This window comes from Oryctolagus cuniculus, chromosome 7 (assembly GCF_051225735.1).
Source record: "Oryctolagus cuniculus isolate XC-2025 breed Fujian yellow rabbit chromosome 7, ASM5122573v1, whole genome shotgun sequence".
Classification (NCBI taxonomy): domain Eukaryota; kingdom Metazoa; phylum Chordata; class Mammalia; order Lagomorpha; family Leporidae; genus Oryctolagus; species Oryctolagus cuniculus.
Window position 1 is genome coordinate 55,905,823 of NC_142873.1, and position 17,784 is coordinate 55,923,606.

Consider the following 17,784-nt stretch of genomic DNA (forward strand, 5'->3'; position numbering starts at 1 on the left):
CCATGAGCACCCTGGATCTCCAGGACTGGGTTGTTTGTCTCCTTCTTGTGCCAGAATAGCTCCCTCTGGGCTTGCTTCCAGAAAACAGGAGAACAGAGCTAAGCTAGCTATTCTTGCCCAAAATACTCACCAAGGTTAATAAATCTCCCCATAGGCAAAGTAAATAAAACAAAAGAGTGAGAAGTCCAGGGTTTGGTGGAAAATCTTCCTCAAAGAAACTAGAAACAGAGAAAGGTTTTTCTTGCCTGGCACAAGAGGTGGCCTCCCTGTCTATTTGTCTATTCTCTAACACTGCTAATAATTCTCAATGGTCAGCCCCTAGACCATTCAGTTCCTCCCCAAACCACACATGTCATTTCTACTTCCACCCATCAAGGATTATCTGCTATAGGAATTGCCCTACTACTGCAAACAATTAGAAAACAGGAAAAACTGATGAAACAACTGATCATAGACATAGGACGACAGACAGCACAAGACTGATGCTGAAAGAAAGGAAAAAATAAGTTAAGCCCAATGATGGTCCTAGCTTATTGCCTAAGGGCAGTTTCTAGGTCACAACATGGAGAAAGGAAACCAAATAGAGGTAAGAGTGTTGATGAGTTGAGAAGACAAATATAAAAGTTCAGGGAGGCTGAAGTGACTAGAAGTTTTAGAACAGAGTGATGGAGAGGAGGGGACTTCTTAGAAAGAAAATTTAGAAATCTCAAGAGTTTTCATTGAGTTTTTAGCAGAGGATTGGTCTGTGTATGATGGGATTGAAACTGTGAAGCCAAGGAAAGACCCCTGGAAAGTAGGAGACTGAACAATTCCTGGAGCTTATTTAGATCTGAAAATAGTTTGTGCTCCATGAGCCAGAGTGGATGAATACAATACAAGGAGTATCGAGTAAAGTCCCTAGAGGAGTCAGGCCTTAGTAGTGGGGATAAATTAGTTCTAGAGTTAAGACTGCTCTGAACCACATCCTGAACAAAAACAGAAAGCAACTTACAAAAGGATCAAGGTGTCTGGAAGGAATATAAATGTGTGCAAGGACAAACTCTAGTGTTCTTCAAAGAATTGCAACAACAAAATCCAGCATGTTTATTAGAATGTAAAATTCACAATGTCTGATATTCAATGAACAAAATCACTAGGCATATAAAGAAAGAGAAAACTATGATCTATACCAGGAGAAAAAAAAACAATAAATAGACTCAGGAATGACAAAAAAATAGAATTCACATACAAAAATGTTAAAATTGCTTTTATAATTATTTTAAATACTTTTTAAAATGTATTTATTTTGAGGCAGAGAGAGGAAGAATGATGGCTAGACATAGACTACTCCCATCTACAGGCTCAGTCCCGAAATGTCTGAAACGACCACCAACTGGGGCAAAAGCTGGGAACCAGGAATTCAATCCAGATGTGCCCAATCAGCTGCTTTCCAGGGTCTGCATTAGCAGGAAGATAGAGTCAAGAGTAGAGCTGAGTGTGAAACCCATGCACTCCAGTATGAGACATAGACATCTTAACTGCATTTTAACTACCAAATGGTTACTCTGTGTAAATGTTTTAACAGGCTGAATATCTGAACATTTTATTCTATGTAAATATTTTAACAGGCTGAAGAATCCACATGAAAACATAAACAGGAGAAGAAAAGAAATAGAATATATATAACAAAATGCCCAAATGGAACATCTAGAATACAAAGTACAGTTACTGAAAATGGGGAGGGAAATACTAGATAGATCAAAGAACAGACACTGCAGAAGGAAATGTCAGTAAACCTGAAGGCATAATAATAAAAACTGTGGTAGCCAGCACCGAAGGTGGCTCCAATAAGCCTCTCTTCCTGGTACTTGTGTTACTGTGTAATATCTTCGAATATGGTTTGAGTGTGTCCCCCACAGGTTCATGAACTGAAAGCTTCGGTGTGGCAATGCTGAGAAGTGGCAGGGCCTAGTGGAAGGTCACTAGGAGCATCATTGGAAAGGATTAATGTAGATCTCTCCGGAATCCCATTATTTCCTATAAATGCGATTACTATAAAAAGAGAAGGTCTGGTTGCTGAATCCCTTTCACTTCCTGTCTCACCATGTGATCCTTCTGCATGTCCTCCTGCCATTTTGATGTCATCTGTCACAAGGACCTCACCAAAGCTGAGAAGATGCTGGCACCATCCTCTTGCATATCTGGGACTGTGAGCTAAACAAACTTTTTTTATACAGTATATAGTCTCAGGTATTTTCTTGTAAAAACAGAAGATGAAGTAATAAACCCTCCTTTTTCATAATCTGATTCTGATCTGCAGACTACAGAAGAATCTACAGGATGTGACTCTGGAGGCTATGTCATAAATACACATCCACTTCTTTCTTGCTTGTTTAGATATCTTGCAATGGGAAAAGCCAAACATGCAGTCATAGAGACACAATGGAGCAGTCTATAATGCAAGGAACAGAGACCTCTTGCCAGGAATCAGAATCGACTCAATCCATAATGTGAGTGAGCCATGTGGGAACTCTCAGACTTGGTCAAGTCTTCAAATTATGACAGTCCCAAGACAATGTCACAACTGCAACTTGATGGGTGACACCTCAAGCCAGAACTACTAGCCAAGTCATGTCCAAATTTGTGGCCCACAAAAACTGTCTGACGTGTTTATTGCTGTTTTAAGCCATTAAGTTTCAGAATGATCTGTCAAGGAGCAATAAATATGAGCGGCTAATACAGAAATTATTCAAGACAAAGAACACAGAGAGAAAGATTTTTTAAAAAGAACAGAGTCTTAGTGGAGCAATAGCAAGTAGAAGAAAACACACATAGGTGGGTCCCAGAATAAGAGGTGAGAATTGGAACAGGGGACAAAATGCTTGACAAAATGTTTCCAAATTTGATGACTTATAAATTCACAAATCCAAGAAGCTCAATAAAATTCAAGTAGTTTTTAAAAACTACTCCAAAATAGTATAATCAAATGGCTGAAAGTTAATAGTTGAGAAAAATTTTAAAGGGAATCCGAGGAAAAGGATGTAGTAAGCACAAAGAGACAGAGTTAGGAGCAGCAGCCTTCTGAACAGAAGCTATGCAAGCCAGAATTCAATGGGAAAATATGCAAAGTGCAAAAGAAAATAAAATTGTCAACCTAGAATTCCATTGCCCACTAAAAAATCTTTTAAAATGACAGCAAAATAAATAGATCTTCAGGTGAAAACAAAGCTGAGAGAATTCATCACCAGCAGATCTGTAGTACAGGAAATGTTAAAGAAGTTTCTTTGGGCAAAAGGAAAACAACAAAAGACAAACCAGTACAGCCCAAGGGAAAGAAGAGAAAATGTGCTAAGTGAATAAGATTTTTTCATTTTTAATATATGTGAAAGAAGCCAGATACAAAGATCAGAGTGCAGGGTTCCATTTATGTGAAATATGGAAATAAGAAAATGCATACAGACACACAAAGCAGACTGGTGGTTAGCAGAGGCTGGGAGGAGCAGGAAATGGCTTAACAGCTTAATGAGTGCAGGGCTTCCTTTTGGGGTGATAAAGGTGCTTGGAACTAGATAGAAGTGGTAGTTGCACAAAATTATTAAAGTCCTAAATGCCACTGAATTGTTCACTTTAAGTGATTAGTTTAGTATGTGAAATTTCCCATGACTTTTAAAAAATGAAAATTGATAGCTTAAAGCAAAAACAATAACAATGTATAATCAAGCTTTAAAATATGTAGAAGTAAATTGTGTGTCAAGAATAGAACAAAGGATGGAAATGGAAAACAGAAATGCATTTCTGTGAGGTTCTTAAAACTAATTAAGCTACATTAAGTGAAAGATGTATGAGAATACTTCAAAAAGTTCATGGAAAACAGAATTAAAAGGTTAAGTTCATTTTGGTGCAAAAAAAAAAAGAGAGAGAAAACTGCATACAAAGAATATTCAACAAGTTCATAGAAAATGCATATTATGAAAAATTGCATGGATCTCAAAGGGTTTTTGTACCAAAATAAACTTAATTCCATTTTCCATGAACTTTTTGATTCTTCATATATTGTAAATCCTCAAACAAACACTAAAGGCAAAAGTATAGATTAAAAAAATGTCAAGAGAATCAGAGCATAAGCCACAGATTGGGACAAAATATTTGCAAGATACATCAGAATATATTATCAAAAGACAAATAACTCAAAACTCATAAGAAAATGGACAACCTGGGGCTGATGCTGTGGCATAGTGGGCTAATCTGCCACCTGCAACACCAGCATCCCATTTCAGAATGCTGGTTTGAGCCCTGGATACCCTGCTTCTGATCCAGCTCCCTGTTAATGCACCTGAGAAGGCAGTAGAAGATAGCCCAAGCTTTCAGACTCTGTCACCTTGTGGGAGACCCAGATGGAGTTTCCGATTCCTGGCTTCAGCCTGGCCTAGCCCTGGCTATTGTTGCCATTTGGGGAATGAAACTACTTATGAAAGATTCTCATTCATTCTCATTCTCTCTCTCTCATCCTCCTTCCTCCCTCCTTCCCTCTCCTGTCCTCCCCTCTTTACTCCTTTAGCCTCTGTTCTTCTCTCTCTGTCTCTCTTTCAAATAAATAAATCTTCAAAACAAAAAAAGAAAGAAAATGATTAACCTGATTTTTTTTTTATTTATTTGGCAGGTAGAGTTATAGACAGTGAGAGAGAGAGACCGAAAGGTCTTCCTTCCATTGGTTCACTCCCCAAATGGCCACTACAGCTGGCGCTACGCCAATCCGAAGCCAGGAGCTGGGTGCCTCCTCCTAGTCTCCCACGCGGGTGCAGGGGCCCAAGCACTTGGGCCATCCTCCACTGCCCTCCCAGACCTCAACAGAGAGCTGGACTGGAAGAAGAGCAACCGGGACTAGAACCCGGAGCCCATATGGGATGCCGGCGCTGCAGGTGGAGGATTAGCTAAGTGAGCCACAGCACCAGCCCCAACCTGATTTTAAAATGGGCAAAAGACCTGAACATACACCTCATCAAATAAGATATACGTATGGAAAATAAGATTTGGAAAAAAAATGTTCAAAATCATGAGTCATCAGGAAATTTAAAATGCAGAAAATAATGAGATACTATTACATACCTAATAGAATGACCAAAATTCAAACCACTGCTACTACCAGATACTGGCATGGATGTGGAACAACTGAAACACTTGTTCATTTTTGGTGGCAATGCAAAATGGAATAACCACTTTAGAAGACAGTTTGACAGTTTTTTCAGCACAAATGTCTTTCCGTAGACTCCAACCATCATGCTTCTTGACATTGACTCAAACCTATGTCCACATAACACCTGCACATGGATGTTTATAGCAGCTTTATTCATAATTGCCAAAACATGGAAGCAACTAAGACAGCCTTCAGTAGGTGAATGGATAAATGAATTGTGGAACATCCAGATAAGGGAGTATTATTTATCACTAAAAAGAAATGAGCTATCAAGCCACAAAAAGCCACAAAGCAAACTTAAATACATGAAGTAAATACAAAAGGTCTACATACTGAATGATTTTAACCATGTGATGTTCTGGAAAATGCAAAACTATGCACTCGTATGGGCACTAGTTCAAGTCCCGGCTGCTCCACTTCAATCCGACTCCCTGCTAATGTCCTGTAAAAAGCAGAAGATGGCCCAAGTGCTTGGGTCCCTGCTACCCACATGGGAGACCCAGATGAAGCTCCTGGCTCCTGGCTTTGGCTTGATCCAGCCCTAGCCATTGCAGCTATCTGGGGAGTGAACAAGCAGATAGAAGATCGATCTCTCTCTCTCTCTCTCTCTCTCTCTTTTCCTCTCTCCCTCTCTCCCTCTCTCCCTCTCTCCCTCTCTCTGTAACTCTGATTTTCAAATAAATGAATAAATCTTTAAAAAATCAGTGGTATTTGTTCCAACCTATCTTTTGTGTCTTTATTTTTTTTTCTGTTTCTGTATTCTTTTGGATTACTTGGTCATGAGTCCATTCACATTCATCACTGGCCTCTTGAAAAAACTCTCTTGCTAAAATTTTAATGGAATTCATTTTTAGTTTCAGGTTCATAACAAAATTGAACAGAAGGTACAGAGATTCCCCACTGAAACCCTCCTCCACCCAGTCTCCCTGACTATCAGCATCCACACTACAGCAGTACAGTCCTTGACACATCACTATCATCCGCGGTCCACAGGGTTCACTTCTGGTATTATGTCCCCTTTGGAGTCTGAGAAATGTACAGTGACACATAGCCCATGGCCCACATCATAACATCACACAGAGCAGTTGCACCACCCTAAAAACCCTCTGTTCTGCCTCTTTATGCCTCCTTCCCATAAGCCCTGGCAACCACTGATCCCTTATTTTCCCCATATTTTTTGCTTTTTCCAGAACATTCTAATAACTTTATTATTAATATATTCAACCACTAAGAAGAAACAGATACATCTCATAAGGAAACATCAACTCTAGCCACATATTATTATATAACTTCATTTCATAATTGAGCATATTACTTCAAGAAAAGTTCATAATGGTTCCCAGATGGTTTCACTGGTGAATTCTATCAAATATTCAAGAATGAAATAATACTGACTTGACAAGATTTTGAGAACTTAGATTTAGAGAACACCTCAACTCATACTGCAAGGCCAACATGACTTTAATGGCAAAAAACATTACAAAAAAGGGATACCGAGAAGGGTGTTTGGTGTAGCAGTTAAGATGCTTAGGGCACTTATATTCCATATCAAAGTGTTTGGGCTCAACTTCTATCTCCACTTTTGATTCTGTCTTCCTGCTAATGTACATCCCAGGAGGATGACAGCTCATGTAGTTGGGTCCTTTCAACTAATGTGGGAGACATGGATTGAGTTCTGGGCTCCAGTTTTGTCCTGGAAAACCTGTAGCTGCTGCAAGCATGGGGAGAGTGAACCAGCAGATGAAAATGTCTGTCTGTCTCCATCTTTCTGTCTTTCAAATAAGTAAAAATACAATAAATTTTTAAATTTTAAAAAGTATACTACAAATAAACTCCCTCAAAAACATGGATACAAAAATTCTCAATGAAAACTTAAGAAATACAATCCAGTAACTATAAAAATGGTAATATAACACATCTAAGTGGGTCTATTCCAGGAATGTAAAGTTGGCTTAACATTCATACATGACTCAATGTAATGCACTCAAAATATGCCCCAGAAAAGCACAACAAAACTCAACATTAATTCATGATAAAGTTTTCAGCAACCAGTAATATAAACTTCCTCAACCCAATAAAGCATATCTAACATCACACCGAAAGTTCAAATCATTGTGGAAAAAGCAAAGGAGTCCACCCTTACCACCTGGATACAACACTGTACTGGAGTTACCAGACTGTACAGTAAGGAAATACGAAATATACAGACGGAAGAAGAAGGAGTTATGTCTTCATGCGTAGGTGACATGATCATCTTTATAGAAAACCCTAAGGAATCTTTAAAAATGTTCCCAAACTAGTTAATGATTCTATCAAGGTTGCAGTTACAAATTCTTTGAGACAAAATCCTCCCCACTGACTTTCCCTTGTCACAAGGCATCTGATGGGCCAGACCATGTCACACTCATAACCCATCTCTGGGCGCATCTACCGTCTGACTGAGGGCTAGCCTTCTTTGGCTCCATGTACAGAGTTCACCAAAGCAGATACAGAACTCAGCAAAGCAAAGAGTACTCATCAGTAGAGCTAGCACCAACAGAACAGTTTTCCACACCTATCTGGCCCTTCACATACTGTAGCCACCTATCACTGATCAGAGCTTTCCTGTGGCAGGCCTGTGTGTCTGTCTGTAGAAACCACAGCCTCCCAGCATCTGCTCCATCAAAGAACCTGAGAGACACAGCTGGATGATAATAATGGCTCCTGCAGGCAACAGCTTGGCAATATGGGCTCTACAACCATCTCTGATACTTCCCGGACAAGAAAGGGGTTTCCCGAGGGTGGGGAGAGCTCACAGGACCAGTTTGAACCTGGGATGCTTCAGGAGTATTGGTCCTCATTTTTCATTATCATGGTAAAATTTTAACTTCATATAGCAAACTAAGTTCATTAAAACCCATCAAAGTCTCACCTTTGATAGACATAATATGGGTTTATTAATAAAAATTAAGGCCAGCTCTGCGGCTCAATAAGCTAATCCTCCGCCTGTGGCGCCGGCACACTGGGTTCTAGTCCCGGTTGCTCCTCTTCCAGGCCAGCTCTCTGCTGTGGCCCCGGAGTGCAGTGGACGATGGCCCAGGTGTTTAGGCCTTGCACCCGCATGGGAGACCAGGAGAAGCACCTGGCTCCTGGCTTCGGATCAGCGCGGTGCGCCGGCTGCAGCGCGCCAGCCGCAGCGGCCATTGGGGGGTGAACCAACAGAAAAGGAAGACCTTTCTCTCTGTCTCTCTCTCTCACTGTCCACTCTGCCTGTCAAAAATATAAATAAAATAAAATAAAATAAAATAAACAGAACACTTATTAGCACTTGCTTTCTGCTAGGCACCTTTCAAGAAGTATAGGAACTCTTTTCTTCTGGTTTTCATAATCGTCCCTCTTCATGATTGGGCAAGCTGAGCCTCACCAAGCTTATTCAGAATTTTTTAAATCTCTATATATTTAATTATTTTATTTGAGAGGCAGAGAGACAGAGGGCTCCCATCTGCTGGTTCTCTACTGAAATGTCGACAATGATGAGGGCCAGGCCAAAGCTGGGAACTGGGAACTTAATCAAGGTCTCCCACGCTGACTTCAGGGACTCAATCCCGGTATCTGCTATTTCCTGGAGTGCACATCAGCAGGCAGCTGGAATCAGGAACAGAGACAAGACGTAACCTGGGGTACTCTGATATGGGATTCGGGTGTCCCAGCCTTCATCTTAATTGGTAGCACAAAGCCTGACCCTTGTTACTCAGAATTTAAATGGCAGGGTTAGGACTACAAACTCAGACAGCCAAGCAAACTTCACGCTGATACATCATATTGCCTAAAGAATTAGCATGACTTCATTAAATATGATAATCCAATAAATTATATCTGTGATTTAGCTAATAAATAGAATATATTAAACCTCAGATACTATCTTAAGAGCTAGAAAACCACTTAATACTTGCTAATTTAGTAAAAGCTGAGAGAAAATTCAGGACTATGAACAATATTTTTGGTGAATACAGAAATTCTCTATATCTTTAGACTATGAGTCATTTAAAGACTACCAATGATTGAGGTCACTGAAAAGTTGATGTTTTTTCCTTTGACAAATAACAGTGCAGACAAAAGCTACTTTTAACTAAGAAAGTCATACCAAGCAAACAACAGCAACAATTTTTAAAAATTAAAAAATAAATTAAGTATTATTGTAATAACCAATTTGCTAGTTTGTTACCTGATTAGTAGTTTCATAGGAACATAATATTTGTTTACAGATTACATTTTTCCATAGAATATACTTTATTTACATAATGATTTATACATTTGACATATTTTCAAACTAGTTATATTTACCATCATTTCTAAATAGCATCTATTAATATTTTTGAAATATATACCCATATAGACTCATGAATTCAAAAACTGGATATTTTTCCTATAACAACAAAACACTAGGGTCAGTGTCCCATGCAATGGCTAAAATGCCACTTGGAATGCCCACATCCCGTATCAGTGTATCTGGTTCAAGTTCTGGCTACTCCACTTCCAACCCAGTTTCCTGCTAATGCACACTTTGGGAGGCAGCAAGTAATGTCTCAAGACTTGGGTCCCTGCCTCCCTTTGTGTGAGATCTAGATAGTTCTAGGCTCCTGGCAAGGCCCTCCAGGACCTGGAACTGCTAATGTTAACATTGTTAACAGTACCAAAAACTGTACGGAGAATTTCCATTATTTCAGTTAAAGTAAGTTATTCCAACAGCAACAACCCCAAATCCTTGGGGGCTTAATACAGCCAAGTCTTATTTCTTACTAATTCTACATGACCATGACAGATTGATGGGGTGCTTTGTTCCACATAATTTTCACCCAGAGACTGAGGAGTGCAGAGACTCCATAACCTATCACAAATTGCTGCAGCAGCAGAAAGTGTGATGGGGTAGGGAGAGCATCTCACACCATGGAAGTAATTAACATGCAATACTTCTACCTAAAATCCACTGGCCAAAACTTAGCATATAGCATCATCAAGACAGAGGGGAGGTTTAATCTTCTCATGTGCCTGGAAGAACAGAAGATTACATATAGATGACCATAAAACTCTCGATTAAACCCTTTAATGGAGATTATATCTGAATTATGCTATATCCATGAACTATTATACAGTCATTAAAAAGAATGGCCTGGAACTATACCATATGTTTCAGGGAAGTTTCTATGAGCTACCAAGTAAATAAAGCAAAACTCTGAAATGTGTGGATATTATCCTATTTTTATAAGTTAGCAACATATATGCATGAATATATAAAAACAGAACAAACTGAATGCATTGCACGTCTATATGCATGAAGAAAATAGGAAAGGATATTCTCTAGCTTCTTGTCAAGAGGCGCATTTGGCAGAGGTACTCTGATGTGTGTGGAGAGGGGAAAGAGGAGGTGAAGAAAAAAGTAAAAGAAAACCAAAAGGGCACAAAGATTTTCTAAGTCCACATTGATGTGCTGGTATCAATAATCACTTAAAAACTATCTTTTCCTTTGATTTTGATTGCTTTTATAGACCTCAAATAGCTGTCCTGTGGAAATTAAATTATTTTCTCAGTCCTCCCCAGCTCTAAATTCTATGATTCCATAATTTAAATAATATTAAAACTTACCCTTCTCTTGCTTGTCATTTCCTTTTTTCTAATCTATGGTTGACCTGTCACTGATGAAAAGTTCTTAATGTACTACCACAGCCTGTGGACTATTAATTATGATCAATTCAGATTGCCTGAATTATGAATAATTTATTTCTAACCTTTATATCAACCAAAGCACCTTGGTCTTTGACATCATTAATCTACATTTACATGAAGTAGGGGACATATTTTTACTGTTAGAGTGATAAAGTCATGGACATTTTTCTTAGGATAGGTATTAGATCTAATCTAGAAGTCTAGAACTTATACTCTGAATCTAAGAAAATTTTCCATCTTTTACCTGGACTATTTCAAAAGCTGCAGTAGTAGCCTTACCCTGTTCCAATCACCCTTGGTGATCTTCCTGAAACAAAAGTATTTTTCTTAATTGGGAAGGAAGATGACAGAGTTAGGAGGCCTTAGACTTTACAACCTTTTGTACAATTTAAATTTTAATATATCATATCTTAAATAATAAAATCTAGTTTTCATAGCCTAAACTCTCTTCCACTTTCCATGCCAAAAATGTCCAAGCTTTGCAGCCTAACACACAGAGCCCTACATGAAGAAACACTGGGCTTTGTCCAGTGCCCAGCACCCAGTACTTTTTCCTCTAATCAACTACCCCTAGACAAGAATTCTAGCAATGTCATGATTGCTCCCAGCCAACATCAATTCAACAGTGCTAAGTTGCTGTTTCAAAGTGAACAGGTTGAGTAGAGGAGCCAAGAATTTCCCTCTTCCTCTATAGAGCAGAATCAAAGCACAAATACTACATTTTGAGGGGAGTGCCTGGGGAAGAGCACTGGAGCTCAGCAAAAGAGATACAGGAATCCTGAAGGAAATGGAGACCAGAGGGCAGCAGAGAGGAATGGAGCCAACAGGCAACAATGACTCCAGCCACATAGCCAGAGGGAATCCCCATTGCAGGAGAAAGGGTTGGATAGGAGAGCCCATGTTCAAGGACAACTTTCTCTGCTACTTTAGCTGCACAGGGGTCCACAGTCATCACAGGCTTTCAGTCCAATAAGGGGAGCTCCCTGGAGTGCACATAGTAGCTTTGCTTCAGAGAAGGGACTCACACCGTCCTCCTCAGCCCCAAAGCACAGGCTGTAGCTGTATGTAGCCAGGTTGAGAAAGGAGTCACTGTGGGAATGCATACTGCCCTAGGGACCGGAAGCCCCTGCATAGTCCCATCCTTGGGGTCCCACGGATATCCCACCACACTAGCCAAGAAGACTGCAGCCTCACAAACACAACTGGACTCAGCAGTGAAACTGACCCCAGCACAGCCCACCCAGCACTGTGTGCTACAGGGGGGCAAGGGCTCAGAATAGCAGAGGATCCAGCGCGGGCTAGAAGTGAGGCACTTGCTCTCTCAGACTTGGGTCCTTCCTCTTTACTTCTTTCCCCGCTCCCCCACCACCCAGTTGGCATGCACCAGTGCTGGCACTGGGACCCAAATCTATGGAGACTGTCAACCAGGACTCCTGTGGCCTCAGCACAATCTCTGCCTGACCCTGTGAGCCTATCAGGACTGCTGGTGCCTCTCCTGCAACCTCAGCCTGGGGCTCCTGCCAGGACTGAACACCCTACCAAGACTGCCTGTAATCAGTGCCCCCATGACCCTGCCCCTACCCTTGCCCCTGTAGACCACCACAGGGACACAAGCCCATCCACAGCACCTTGATCCACTGTCAGAAAATTACACATAAGATATGGTCATCTCAGAGTTTGCACAGAGAAGTCAACCAATCCTTGTTGAACTAACTGCAGACCTGAGGAATCCCAGCACCTGAATCCCATGCGGAACTTTAAAAGCTTTAGTCCTAGGAACTCACATTTTTTAAGATTTTATTTGTTCACTTGAAAGTCAGAGTTACAGAGAGGCAGTGGGAGAGGAGAGAGAGAGAGAGAGAGAGAGAGAGAGAGAGAGAGAGATCGTCCATCCGCTGGTTCACTCCCCAGATGCCAGATGGCCACAATGACTGGAGTTGCACCAATCTGAAGTCAGGAGCCAGGAGCTTCTTCCAGGTCTCCCACATGGGTGCAGAGGCCCAAGGACTTGGGCCATCTTCTACTGCTTTCCATGGCCACAGGCAGAGAGCTGGATTGGAAGTGGAGCAGCCAGAACTTGAATCAGTGCCCATGCGGGATGCTGGCACTGCAGGCAGCAGGTTTACCTGGTACGCCACAGTGCCGGCCCCCCATGTTATACTTAGCTCTGTAGGAGATTGTTAGGCAAGCTAAACAGAACCACTGGACCAGAAGAGGTGAAGGGAATGGGTAAGTCACAGTCAGAAGGGCTAGCACTTAGATGTGTAGCTGGACTGGATCTCAGAATCCTGAAGTCACAGAACCTAGAGCAGAGCTTGTCTGGTGTGATTCAGGAAGGGCAATACTTGAAGACATAGGACTTAGCCTGCCTATAGGATGGTTTCTCCACAGAGAAGGAGGCGGATATTTTACCAAAACTGGGATATAGGAAGGAACAGAGGGGTATATCTGTAGTATAGAAAGAATGTTTAATATTATGTTACAACTTTTAAGGAAAATCCTGACATTTTCATGATGAAACCAATGAGAAGAAATTGCAACACAATATTCTTCAAAGGATAGGGAGGGCCCCATTCAATATTTGTCTTTGGTGCTCCTGGTGGGAAGGACACTGACGCCCTGGTCTCCTTGACAGTGTGGCTTTACAGGAAAAGCTGCAACTGGTGCCCGAACAGGGACCTGAACCCATAAGGTTTCTGATGCTACAGCAACAGGTTATCAGTACTCAATGAAACAGCAATGAGTAATCAGTACTAGTTATAGACGAATGCAATTTTAATTTTAATTAAATTCAGATAGAGATATAATATTAGCATCTTAAGTCATTTAGGTGTAACTGTTAAATGTAAAATTGGGTAAAGGCAAAAGAGATAAATGTGTCTAAATGTAAACTTTGGTACTCTCAGCAAATTATATTCTATAGAAAATCTATTTGGTTTTGTTAATAAGCATGTTTTCATAAATTGTCCATATGAAAATAGTTCAATACTACATGGAATTAACCAAGTTTGAAGTTTGATGTGTTATTTTAAAAAACATCAATTTGGAGATTTTTAAAGAGTTATTTCAAAATGTAAATCAAGGAAATCAGCAGATGGAAGACAAATGCTATCAGTCTATTTGACATGGAACTAGAATCTGATCCTCTCTTAAAGCAACGAGGTTTTTCCAATGCATGTTAGTAAATATTCCAAACCAGTGTTAAAAATTTATCTAAGGGGGCCAGAGCTGCCGCAGAACACGGCCTCACCCTTCAGCAAGGCAGAAGGCTGGGTGGGCCTGCGGGACACCCCCTGCCCTCGGGCATCCCGTCCCCCGCTTCCAGTGACTGCTCTTCCTCTGTGTGCCATAAACCGACAGCCGCTGACCCCAGGACCCCATACGCTCCCTGTGGAACTGGTGCTGTGCCACATCCCCCGCCCGCAGGGACTCGTTCCCTCACTGGATTTTCCAAGGCGTGCATAATCTCGTCCGAGTAGCTAAATTATCTGAAGACGCGTCTTCCGTGGGCATTGACTCCACTCCACCCCACTGACTTCTCCTCGGGGGGAGGGCCTGCTTCCGAGGACAGCTGAAATCGGTGGCTATACCTTCCGGAGCAGTCTAAAGACTGTCACCTCTCTGCATGAGTTTGGTTTTGCTATTAATTGTGAACACTGGGACCTCTGAAATGACTAGGTCTCCAGAGCTGTAATTGTGACAGGGACTCGCTTCCACTTTAACAGAAACCCTTCCCCAATAAACTTGTTCTCGAGTTAAAAAAAAAAAAAATTTATCTAAGGGGGCCAGAGCTGTGGCGCAGCGGGTTAAAGCCCTGGCCTGAAGCACCGGCATCCCATATGGGCACCGGTTCCTGTCCCAGCTGCTCCTCTTCCAATCCAGCTCTCTGCTATGGCCTGGAAAAGCAGTAGAAGATGGCTTAAGTCCTTGGGCCCCTGCACCCGCGCAGGATACCTGGAAGAAGCTCCTGGCTCCCGGCTTTGGCTTGTCACAGCTCTGGCCGTTGCAGCCATCTGGGGAGTGAACCAACAGATGGAAGACCTCTCTCTGTCTCTACCTCTCTCTGTAACTCTGTCTTTCAAGTAAATAAATCTTTTTAAAAAATCATTTAAAACCCTACAGCATCTCCTTTGGATAGTTTTGTTTAACTGGTGACTATCTGCTCAGCTTTCTAGCCAGCTCCAGTAAGCTATTCTCTCTTCCCTAGTTCTGACTTAAGACTTTCAAATTGTGGGATTTGATTCAATGCACTAGCTCTTAAATTTAAGGTTTTATTTATGATTTTTGGAACAACAAAAGAGATACAGATTTTGTGTTATGGTAAAGTAATCTATTATGTTATCTTAATGTCTCTGTTAGGTTCTAATTGTTTAAAAATGCTGAGTTTTTATTTGAGTTATGATTTGTTTAAATATATGCTTTTTCTAAAACATGTGAGTAATCACCTTGTATGGATGATCAAATCTGGTTTATATTATGTCATGATGTTAAGGGATCTTATTTCAACCAGATATTTTAAGCTTTCTTGGCATCCTTGACAGGCATTCAAAAAATCAAAGTTCCAAAAAATTTGGACTTTGATATTTCCAGTTGGCCCCAGAACTATCAAAGGATATATGTCTCTTATCTTGTAGAGATACCAACTAATCAGGCTATTTGTATCATATTAGAAGTACTGTCAAGATATGAAGTGCTAAATTTTAAGTTATAATATAAAATGCTACTGATATAAATCTCTGAAAGTTAAAAAGTCTAATGATCTTGTGTTACTAGACATGATGGTTATTTTAACGAGAAAGGCCCAGAGGCCTAACAGGGTTATTTCTCTTACAAAATTCTACAAGTGCATTTTAAAAATACGATATAGAGTAAGTAAGTGCCTCTTGTTGGTTAATGAGTTTATAATTTTCAACATAGCTATTTAAAATCTTTTGTTATCTAGTTTTATATACCAGATCTGCTGCTCATGAAACTAAAACATTGTTGGTTTTGTATTTAGCTGTTCTTCTATAGGTTCCAATGGACTTTTTCCAACCACTTCTATTGTATTCAGTGCTTTGGGATGGCTCTGTAAACAGATGAAGCCAATAATGGACTACAGGTTCCAGCTGGGAGAAAGTATGGTTAATCGAGGTTACCAAGAGCAGAAAGTAATTCTAATTGGTTGATGGTAAGAAAAGACAGCTAAAGATTCTAGGAAACTATTACTGTTTTATTGTTCTATCTTGTATGTTATGTTACACGTGTATATATATTGTATGCCTACGTAAGAAAATTTATGAAGCTCTGGCCGGTGCAGCAGCACACTAGGCCAATCCTCTGCCTGCAGCGCCGGCAACATCTTCACCATGCCCCCTGTGTGATCTCATGCCCCTGTCTGACAGCACCTTTTTTCCCACCTGCCAATAAGAAAGGCCTGAAACACAGTGGGTCCTGCATTTTTGCCCTTTGCCCTTTTTTTTTCATCCCTGCCCTTCATCCTTCTGCTAGGCATCCTTCAGTTTAACCCAGAGCTTATTGTGGGTTGTGGCTTATTGCTATGGCATGTTAAGCAGGGTCACACTCACCTTAAAGTAGGGAGATGTGGGCAATTCCAGCAGTTAGCCTGAGCCCAGGCACATTTCTCCCTACCCCCACCTTCAGCCAATCAGGTAAATTGCTTTGGGTTGTGGCCCAGGTCCACCTGGAAAGCTACTTCAAGCTGATTAGAGAGGCATATTGGCTCCAGTATCGGTTCTGTCCTATAGTTAGTGTTCCCCTGAGTTAGTTAGGTCAATTCTCTCTGACATTTAAAAGGGTATGTGGCTGTGAATAAAGTTGGAGGTGTTCACCGAAAAAAAAAAAGGATATGTATTTCATCTTCTACAATATCAGTGACTCTTAAGGTCAGCTGGAGGACTGATCAAAATGTTATGTTGGTAATGCTGAGGAGAAATGAAATTAATCTATGATGAAATTGAGTTTCTGGTAAACACATCAAGCTTTCCCCCATCCTCCTAGCAAACCATTCCGTTCATTGCTCCCCGTCCCTTGGCATGTCAGACTCACCCTTTCAAAGACAGTGAGGGACCTGTAGAGTCAGCCAGCAAAGGCAAACTAAGGAGACTCAGTTCATTCCTCACCCATCTATCCACATGCCTTGACATCTTGCACAGTGTCAGGCAATGATGTCATCTCCTCCAGGGAGGATGTCTTGTAGTCCCTTTCCGAAAAAAACCCACCTGCTCATGGCTTCCCCTGCGACAAACGTACTTCTTCCTCCCTGTGTTCTTCACTCCGCAGCAGTTTCTGAAGCCTGACTCCTCTGCCTCACCTGAAGAGACAACCACTAGTACAAGGTCATGGGGGACTTTGGCATCACACGATCTGTAGTACTTTAAGACTAGCTTTTTGGAGAGAGTGATGGAAAAAAGTACAATCCAACTATATGCTGTTTACACAATACACACCTTATATTCAACAACACAAGTAGGCTGAAAGTAAAAGAGTTTTTTTTTTTAAAAAAGTACACCGTGCAAACATTAAGTAAAAGACACACAGAGTAGCTATAACAATATCAGAAATAGGATTTAATATAAATTTGAGACAACAAAGAATGTTGGTAAAAGGGTAAAAGTCCAAGAGCATATTAAGTTATATGTATATATATATATACATATATATATATGTATATAACACACATGAACCAAAAACTGGTGTGGGGGGGAGAAACTCAACAGTAATAGTTGGAGACTTCAATACTCCACTTTCAATAACTACACAGAATATGAGCAAGGAAATAGAATACTTTAATAACACTATAAGTGTAAGACCACCACAAAACATAACAAACACCAGAGTTAGAAGAAAGGTTTATTGTTGGGTGGGGAAATCCGACGGGCTGCGGGGAGATGGCGAGAGAGTAAGAA

The 17,784-nt window shown here is 40.8% G+C and overlaps 1 protein-coding gene across 3 annotated transcripts in view; it reads right to left on the reverse strand.

Annotated features, from left to right (window-relative positions):
• TSHB (thyroid stimulating hormone subunit beta) overlaps positions 1-17,211 on the reverse strand; it is a 36,891-nt gene extending 19,680 nt beyond the window's left edge. Inside the window, exon 1 of one of the 3 annotated variants that reach the window (XM_089336676.1) lies at positions 17,098-17,211. The gene's annotated coding sequence lies outside the window, so the exon portion shown is untranslated. Of the gene's footprint in view, positions 1-10,795; positions 10,815-16,443; positions 16,542-17,097 lie in introns of those variants that run through there. The other 2 variants (XM_089336677.1, XM_089336679.1) reach the window with 2 other exon arrangements.
• Between the last annotated feature and the right edge of the window lie 573 nt (positions 17,212-17,784).